Consider the following 8,079-nt stretch of genomic DNA (forward strand, 5'->3'; position numbering starts at 1 on the left):
GCTGCTGCCAATATACAGACTCAAATCTCTGGCCACTTAAATAAATGGATTTAATAAAAGGTATCACTAGTCACTTTAAATAACACCACTTTAATAATGTTTACACATCCTACATTACTCATCTCATACAGTTGAAGTCGGAAGTTTACATACACCAAAGCCAAATACATTTAAACTCAGTTTTTACAATTCCTGACATTTAATCCAAGAAGAAATTCCCTGTTTTAGGTCAGTTAGGATCACTATTTTATTTTAAGAATGTGAAATATCAGAATAATAGCAAAGAGAATGATTTATTTCAGCTTTTATTTCTTTCATCACATTCCCAGTGGGTCAGAAGTTTACATACACTCAATTAGTATTTGGTAGCATTGCCTTTAAATTGTTTAACTTGGGTCAAACGTTTCAGGTAGCCTTCCACAAGCTTCCCACAATCAGTTGGGTGAATTTTGGCCCATTCCTCCTGACAGAGCTGGTGTAACTGAGTCAGGTTTGTAGGCCTCCTTGCTCACACACGCTTTTTCAGTTCTGCCCACAAATTTTCTATGGGATTGAAGTCAGGGCTTTGTGATGGCCACTCCAATACCTTGACTTTGTTGTCCTTAAGCCATTTTGCCACAACTTTGGAAGTATGCTTGGGGTCGTTGTCCATTTGGAAGTCCCATTTGCGACCAAGCTTTAACTTCCTGACTCTTGTCTTTGAGATGTTGCTTCAATATTTCCACATCATTTTCCTACCTCGTGATGCCATCTATTTTGTGAAGTGCACCAGTCCCTCCTGCAGCAAAGCATCCCCACAACACAATGCTGCCACCCCCGTGCTTCACGGTTGGGATGGTGTTCTTCGACTTGCAAGCCTCCCCCTTTTTCCTCCAAACATGACGATGGTCATTATGGCCAAACAGTTCTATTTTTGTTTCATCAGACCAGAGGACATTTCTCCAAAAAGTACGATCTTTGTCCCCATGTGCAGTTGCAAAACGGAGTCTGGCTTTTTTATGGCGGTTTTGGAGCAGTGGCTTCTTCCTTGCTGAGCGGCCTTTCAGGTTATGTTGATATAGGACACGTTTTACTGTGGATATAGATACTTTTGTACCCGTTTTCCCCAGCATCTTCACAAGATCCTTTGCTGTTGATCTGGGATTGATTTGCACTTTTCGCACCAAAGTACGTTCATCTCTAGGAGACAGAACGTGTCTCCTTCCTGAGCGGTATGGCGGCTGCGTGGTCCCATGGTGTTTATACTTGCGTGCTACTGTTTGTACAGATGAACGTGGTACCTTCAGGCATTTGGAAATTGCTCCCAAGGATGAATCAGACTTGTGGAGGTTTACAATTTTTTTTCTGAGGTCTTGGCTGATTTCTTTGATTTTCCCAAGAGGCACTGAGTTTGAAGGTAGGCCTTGAAATAAATCCACAGGTACACATCCAATTGACTCCAATTATGTCAATAAGCCTATCAGAAGTGTCTAAAGCCATGACATAATATTCTGGAATTTTCCAAGCTGTTTAAAGGCACAGTCAACTTAGTGTATATAAACTTCTGACCAACTGAAATTGTGATACAGTGAATTGTAAGTGAAATAATATGTCTGTAAACAATTGTTGGAAAAATTACTTGTGCCATGCACAAAGTAGATGTCCTAACCAACTTGCCAAAACTATAGTTTGTTAACCGGTCTGGGAACGGGGTTCCCGCTAGTAGAACCCCTCGCCAACAGCCAATGAAATTGCAGGGCGCCAAATTCAATCAACAGAAATCTCATAATTCAAATTTCTCAAACATACAAGTATTAGACACCATTTTAAAGATAAACTTCTCGTTAATCCAACCACAGTGTCCGATTTCAAAAAGGCTTTTTGGCGAAAGCACAACATATCATTATGTTAGGTCAGCAACTAGTCACAGAAAGCATACAGCCATTTTCCAACCAAAGAGAGGAGTCACAAAAAGCAGAAAAAGAGATAAAATGAATCACTAACCTTTGATATTCTTCATCAGATGACACTCCGGGGACAACATGTTACACAATACATGTATGTTTTGTTCGATCAAGTTCATATTTATATCCAAAAACCTCATTTACATTTGGCTTTGCCTCAAACATCCCGTGAATTTGCACAGAGCCACATCAATTTACAGAAATACTCATAATAAACTTTGATAAAAAGATACAAGTATTATGCACAGAATTATAGATATACTTCTCCTTAATGCAACCGCTTTGTCAGATTTCAAAAAAGCTTTACGGAAAAAGCAAACCATGCAATAATCTGAGTACGGCGCTCAGAGACCAAAACAAGCCAAACATATACCCGCCATGTTGCGGAATCAACAGAAGTCAGAAATAGCATTATAAATATTCACTTACCTTTGATGATCTTCATCAGAATGCACTCCCAGGAATCCCAGTTCCACAATAAATGTTTGTTTAGTTCGATAAAGTCCATCATTTATGTCCAAATACCTCCTTGTTGTTCGCGCCTTGAGTTCAAAAATCCAAATTCATGACGCGCGATCACTAGGTCCAGACGAGGTCCATCACTAGGTCCAAAAGTTCCGTTACAGTCCGTAGAAACATGTCAAACGATGTATAGAATCAATCTTTAGGATGTTTTTAACGTAAATCTTCAATAATGTTCCAACCGGAGAATTCCTTTGTCTGTAGAATTGCAATGGAACGCAGGTCGCTCTCACGTGAACATGCGTGGTCAGCTCATGCCACTCTGGCAGACCTCTGACTCATTCAGCTCCCATTCCCCCCCTCCTTTACAGTAGAAGCATCAAACAAGGTTCTAAAGACTGTTGAAGTGGAAGCCTTAGGAAGTGCAATATTACCCCATAGACACTGTATATTCGATAGGCGATGAGTTGAAAAACTACAAACCTCAGATTTCCCACTTCCTGGTTGGATTTTTCTCAGGTTTTCACCTGCCATATGAGTTCTGTTATACTCACAGACATCATTCAAACAGTTGTAGAAACTTCAGAGTGTTTTCTATTTAAATCTACTAATAATATGCATATATTAGCAACTGGGCCTGAGTAGCAGGCAGTTTACTCTGGGCACACTTTTCATCCAAACATGAAAATGCTGCCCCGTATCCCAAACAGGTTAACAAGAAATTTGTGGAGTGCTTGAAAAACAAGTTAATGACTCCAACCTAAGTGTATGTAAACTGACTTCAACTGTATGTATATACTCTATTCTATCTACTGCATCTTGCCTATGCTGCACGGCCATCGCTCATCCATATATTTATATGTACATGTTCATATTCATCCCTTTACATTTGTGTGTATTAGGTAGTCATTGTGAATTTGTTAGATTACTTGTTAGATATTACTGTACTGTCGGAACTAGAAGCACAAGCATTTCGCTACACTCGCATTAACATCTGCAAACCATGTGTATGTGACCAATAACATTTTATTTGATCATTACGCGCAGCTACGCTCATTGGACTCACCTGGACTCCTTCACGTGGTTGATTGCCCCTGTATATCTGTCTGTTACTCGGTGATGTTCCCTGTGTCCGCATTAATTGTTGTTATGTGTTCCTGTCCAGACGCTGATCCTGTTCCCTCCCTGTACCTGCTTCTCATCTCCTGCGTCGATCCTTTCAAAGAAGAGACTTGATTGGGCCAAGAAACACGCGCAATGGACATTAGACCGGTGGAAATTTGTCCTTTGGTCTGGAGTCCAAATAGGACATTTTTGGTTCCAATCGCCGTGTCTTTGTAAGACGCAGAGTAGGTGAACGGATGATCTCCGCATGTGTGGTTCCCACCGTGAAGCATGGAGGAGGTGGTGTGCTGGTGTGGGGGTGCTTTGCTGGTGACACTGTCTGTGATTTATTTAGAATTCACGGCACACTTAACCAGCATGGCTAACACAGCATTCTGCAGCGATACGCCATCCCAGCTGATTTGCCTTTAGTGGGACTATCATTTGTTTTTCAACAGGACAATGACCCAACACACCTCCAGGCTGTGTAAGGGCTATTTGACCAAGAAGGAGAGTGATGGAGTGCTGCATCAGATGACCTGGCCTCCACAATCCCCCGACCTAAACCCAATTGAGATGGTTTGGGATGAGTTGGATCACAGAGTGAAGGAAAAGCAGCAAACAAGTGCTCAGCATATGTGGGAACTCCTTCAAGACTGTCGGAAAAGTATTCCAGGTGGAGCTGGTTGAGACAATGCCAAGAGTGTGCAAAGCTGTCATCAAGGCAAAGGGTGGCTATTTGAAGAATCTCATATATAAACTATATTTTTGTTTAACAATTTTTTGGGTTACTACATGATTCCATGTTTCATAGTTATTTCATAGCTTTGATGTCTTCACTATTATTCTACAATGTAGACAATAGTAAAAGTAAAGAAAAACCTTTGAATGAGTAGGTGTTCTAAAGATTTTGACCGGAAGTGTAAATCGACTTTATAATCTATGGCAAGACTTGAAAATAGCTCAGTATTGATAAACAACCAACTTGACAGAGCTTGAAGATTTTGGAAAAAAATAATGGGCAAATGTTGCACAATCTAGGTGAGCAAAGCTCTTAGATACTGACCCAGAAAGACTCACTGCCAAAAGGTGAATCTAACACGCATTGACTCTGGGGGTTGAATACTTATCTAGTTAAGTTATATTAGTGTTTTATTTTTCATAATTGTTTTTCAAATGTTAGAATTCTTCTTCCACTTTGACAGAGTATTTTCTTTAGATCGACAAAAAAATTACAATTAAATTCATGTTAATCCCACTTTACGTGGAATAAGTAAAGGGGTGTGAACACTTTCTGAAGGCACTGTAGCCTATATAAAATCAAAACATAGGCCAGTAAATTGCAAAATAACCACTGAAATTCAAGACAGGTGCTACAAAAATAACTTAGAAACAGTAAATGTTAGCTATTGCCGACAGATTTTTCACTTTTCATATGAACAGAAAACATTTTATTCGCTTCGAGCCGCGAGGCAACTCCCGTTCCATCCTCAAGAGTTATAGGCTAACTCTGACTCTGAGCTGATGCTAAGCAGACGTGGTTTAAAATTACATTTCCTTGTAATGAGACACTATGGAGCACCAGAGGGATACAACTCATGATAAAACCTGTCTAGGCCTAAGGTCAATGTCATTCACCCTCAGCTTCCCCAACACTGCAGCCTTACACACCAATTAGTATTCTGAAAGGATGGGCCAGTAAGAAATAACTGCGTGGGTTTTCAACCACTCACCAAGCCAAGAGGAACATCAACCCACTCATTTAATAAATGTAGTTATCCTTGTTGAAGTCATTGTATCCATATTGGGGTGGTGGGGTTGGGGTTAGGGATGAGCATTTGAAATGTTTTGACTGTTCGATAGGCTTGGGCGATATTTCCCGGGGGGAGTGGGTGCATGCTATGCAACTGCTTAGAACTAAAAGTATAAATATAAGAAATCAAATAAATTATATCCAGCTCAGGGCTCCAGTTACACATTTGGTTTGCTAACTTGCTAGCTAAGTGGCTGGATGTCAAGATCAAGCTTATTGGTTACAGCAGAAACATTCAATCCCCTTCTGGATCAAGATTCCTGTTGCCTAAATAGTTTTGATAAAGAAAATATACCCCTTCTGTGCACATTCGGCAATACCGTATACCCCGGTATGGTACAAAAAATCTAGATACCGCCCAACCACATTCCCCCGAATACTTGACAAAAAAGTGTTTATTTATCTACAGTATGCCAACATAATAACCACTACAGATAACAAATCCTATTTGCTAAATTGCCCCACACACATATATATATATATACACACTGCTCAAAAAAATAAAGGGAACACTAAAATAACACATCCTAGATCTGAATGAATGAAATATTCTTATTAAATACATTTTTCTTTACATAGTTGAATGTGCTGACAACAAAATCACACAAAAATGATCAATGGAAATCAAATGTATCAACCCATGGAGGCCTGGATTTGGAGTCGCACTCAAAATTAAAGTGGAAAATCACACTACAGGCTGATCCAACTTTGATGTAATGTCCTTAAAACAAGTCAAAATGAGGCTCAGTAGTGTGTGTGGCCTCCACGTGCCTGTATGACCTCCCTACAACGCCTGGGCATGCTCCTGATGAGGTGGCGGATGGTCTCCTGAGGCATCTCCTCCCAGACCTGGATTAAAGCATCCGCCAACTCCTGGACAGTCTGTGGTGCAACGTGGCGTTGGTGGATGGAGCGAGACATGATGTCCCAGATGTGCTCAATTGGATTCAGGTCTGGGGAACGGGCGGGCCAGTCCATAGCATCAATGCCTTCCTCTTGCAGGAACTGCTGACACACTCCAGCAACATGAGGTCTAGCATTGTCTTGCATTAGGAGGAACCCAGGGCCAACCGCACCAGCATATGGTCTCACAAGGGGTCTGAGGATCTCATCTCGGTACCTAATGGCAGTCAGGCTACCTCTGGCGAGCACATGGAGGGCTGTGCGGCCCCCCAAAGAAATGCCACCCCACACCATGACTGACCCACCGCCAAACCGGTCATGCTGGAGGATGTTGCAGGCAGCAGAACGTTCTACACGGCATCTCCAGACTCTGTCACGTCTGTCACATGTGCTCAGTGTGAACCTGCTTTCATCTGTGAAGAGCACAGGGCGCCAGTGGCGAATTTGCCAATCTTGGTGTTCTCTGGCAAATGCCAAACGTCCTGCACGGTGTTGGGCTGTAAGCACAACCCCCACCTGTGGACGTCGGGCCCTCATACCACCCGCATGGAGTCTGTTTCTGACCGTTTGAGCAGACACATGCACATTTGTGGCCTGCTGGAGGTCATTTTGCAGGGCTCTGGCAGTGCTCCTCCTGCTCAAAGGCGGAGGTAGCGGTCCTGCTGCTGGGTTGTTGCCCTCCTACGGCCTCCTCCACGTCTCCTGATGTACTGGCCTGTCTCCTGGTAGTGCCTCCATGCTCTGGACACTACGCTGACAGACACAGAAAACCTTCTTGCCACAGCTCGCATTGATGTGCCATCCTGGATGAGCTGCACTACCTGAGCCACTTGTGTGGGTTGTAGACTCCGTCTCATGCTACCACTAGAGTGAAAGCACCGCCAGCATTCAAAAGTGACCAAAACATCAGCCAGGAAGCATAGGAACTGAGAAGTGGTCTGTGGTCACCACCTGCAGAACCACTCCTTTATTGGGGGCGTCTTGCTAATTGCCTATAATTTCCACCTGTTGTCTATTCCATTTGCACAACAGCATGTGAAATTTATTGTCAATCAGTGTTGCTTCCTAAGTGGACAGTTTGATTTCACAGAAGTGTGATTGACTTGGAGTTACATTGTGTTGTTTAAGTGTTCCCTTTATTTTTTTGAGCAGTGTATATATATATATACACAGTCAATAAAAAAGCAAGTGCCATTTAACATTAATTATTTTGAACTATAATATCAACTGGTTATATTATATTGTGGAACACAATCAGTAATCTCAACTGGTTATATTATATAATGGAACACAATCTGCAATCTCAACTGGTTACATGATATAATGGAACACAATCTGCAATATGAACTGGTAACATGATATAATGGAACACAATCTGCAATATCAACTGGTAACATGATATAATGGAACACAATCTGCAATATCAACTGGTTACATGATATAATGGAACACAATCTGCAATATCAACTGGTTATATTATATTGTGGAACACAATCTGCAATATCAACTGGTTATATTATATTGTGGAACACAATCTGCAATATCAACTGGTGACATGATATAATGGAACACAATCTGCAATATCAACTGGTTATATTATATTGTGGAACACAATCTGCAATATCAACTGGTGACATGATATAATGGAACACAATCTGCAATATCAACTGGTGACATGATATAATGGAACACAATCTGCAATATCAACTGGTTACATGAAATAATGGAACACAATATGCAATATCAACTGGTTACATGATATAATGGAACACAATCTGCAATATCAACTGGTTATATTATATTGTGGAACACAATCTGCAATATCAACTGGTGACATGATATAATGGAACACAA

The sequence above is a fragment of the Salvelinus namaycush genome, chromosome 17 (assembly GCF_016432855.1).
Source record: "Salvelinus namaycush isolate Seneca chromosome 17, SaNama_1.0, whole genome shotgun sequence".
In the NCBI taxonomy this organism is placed as follows: Eukaryota; Metazoa; Chordata; class Actinopteri; order Salmoniformes; family Salmonidae; genus Salvelinus; species Salvelinus namaycush.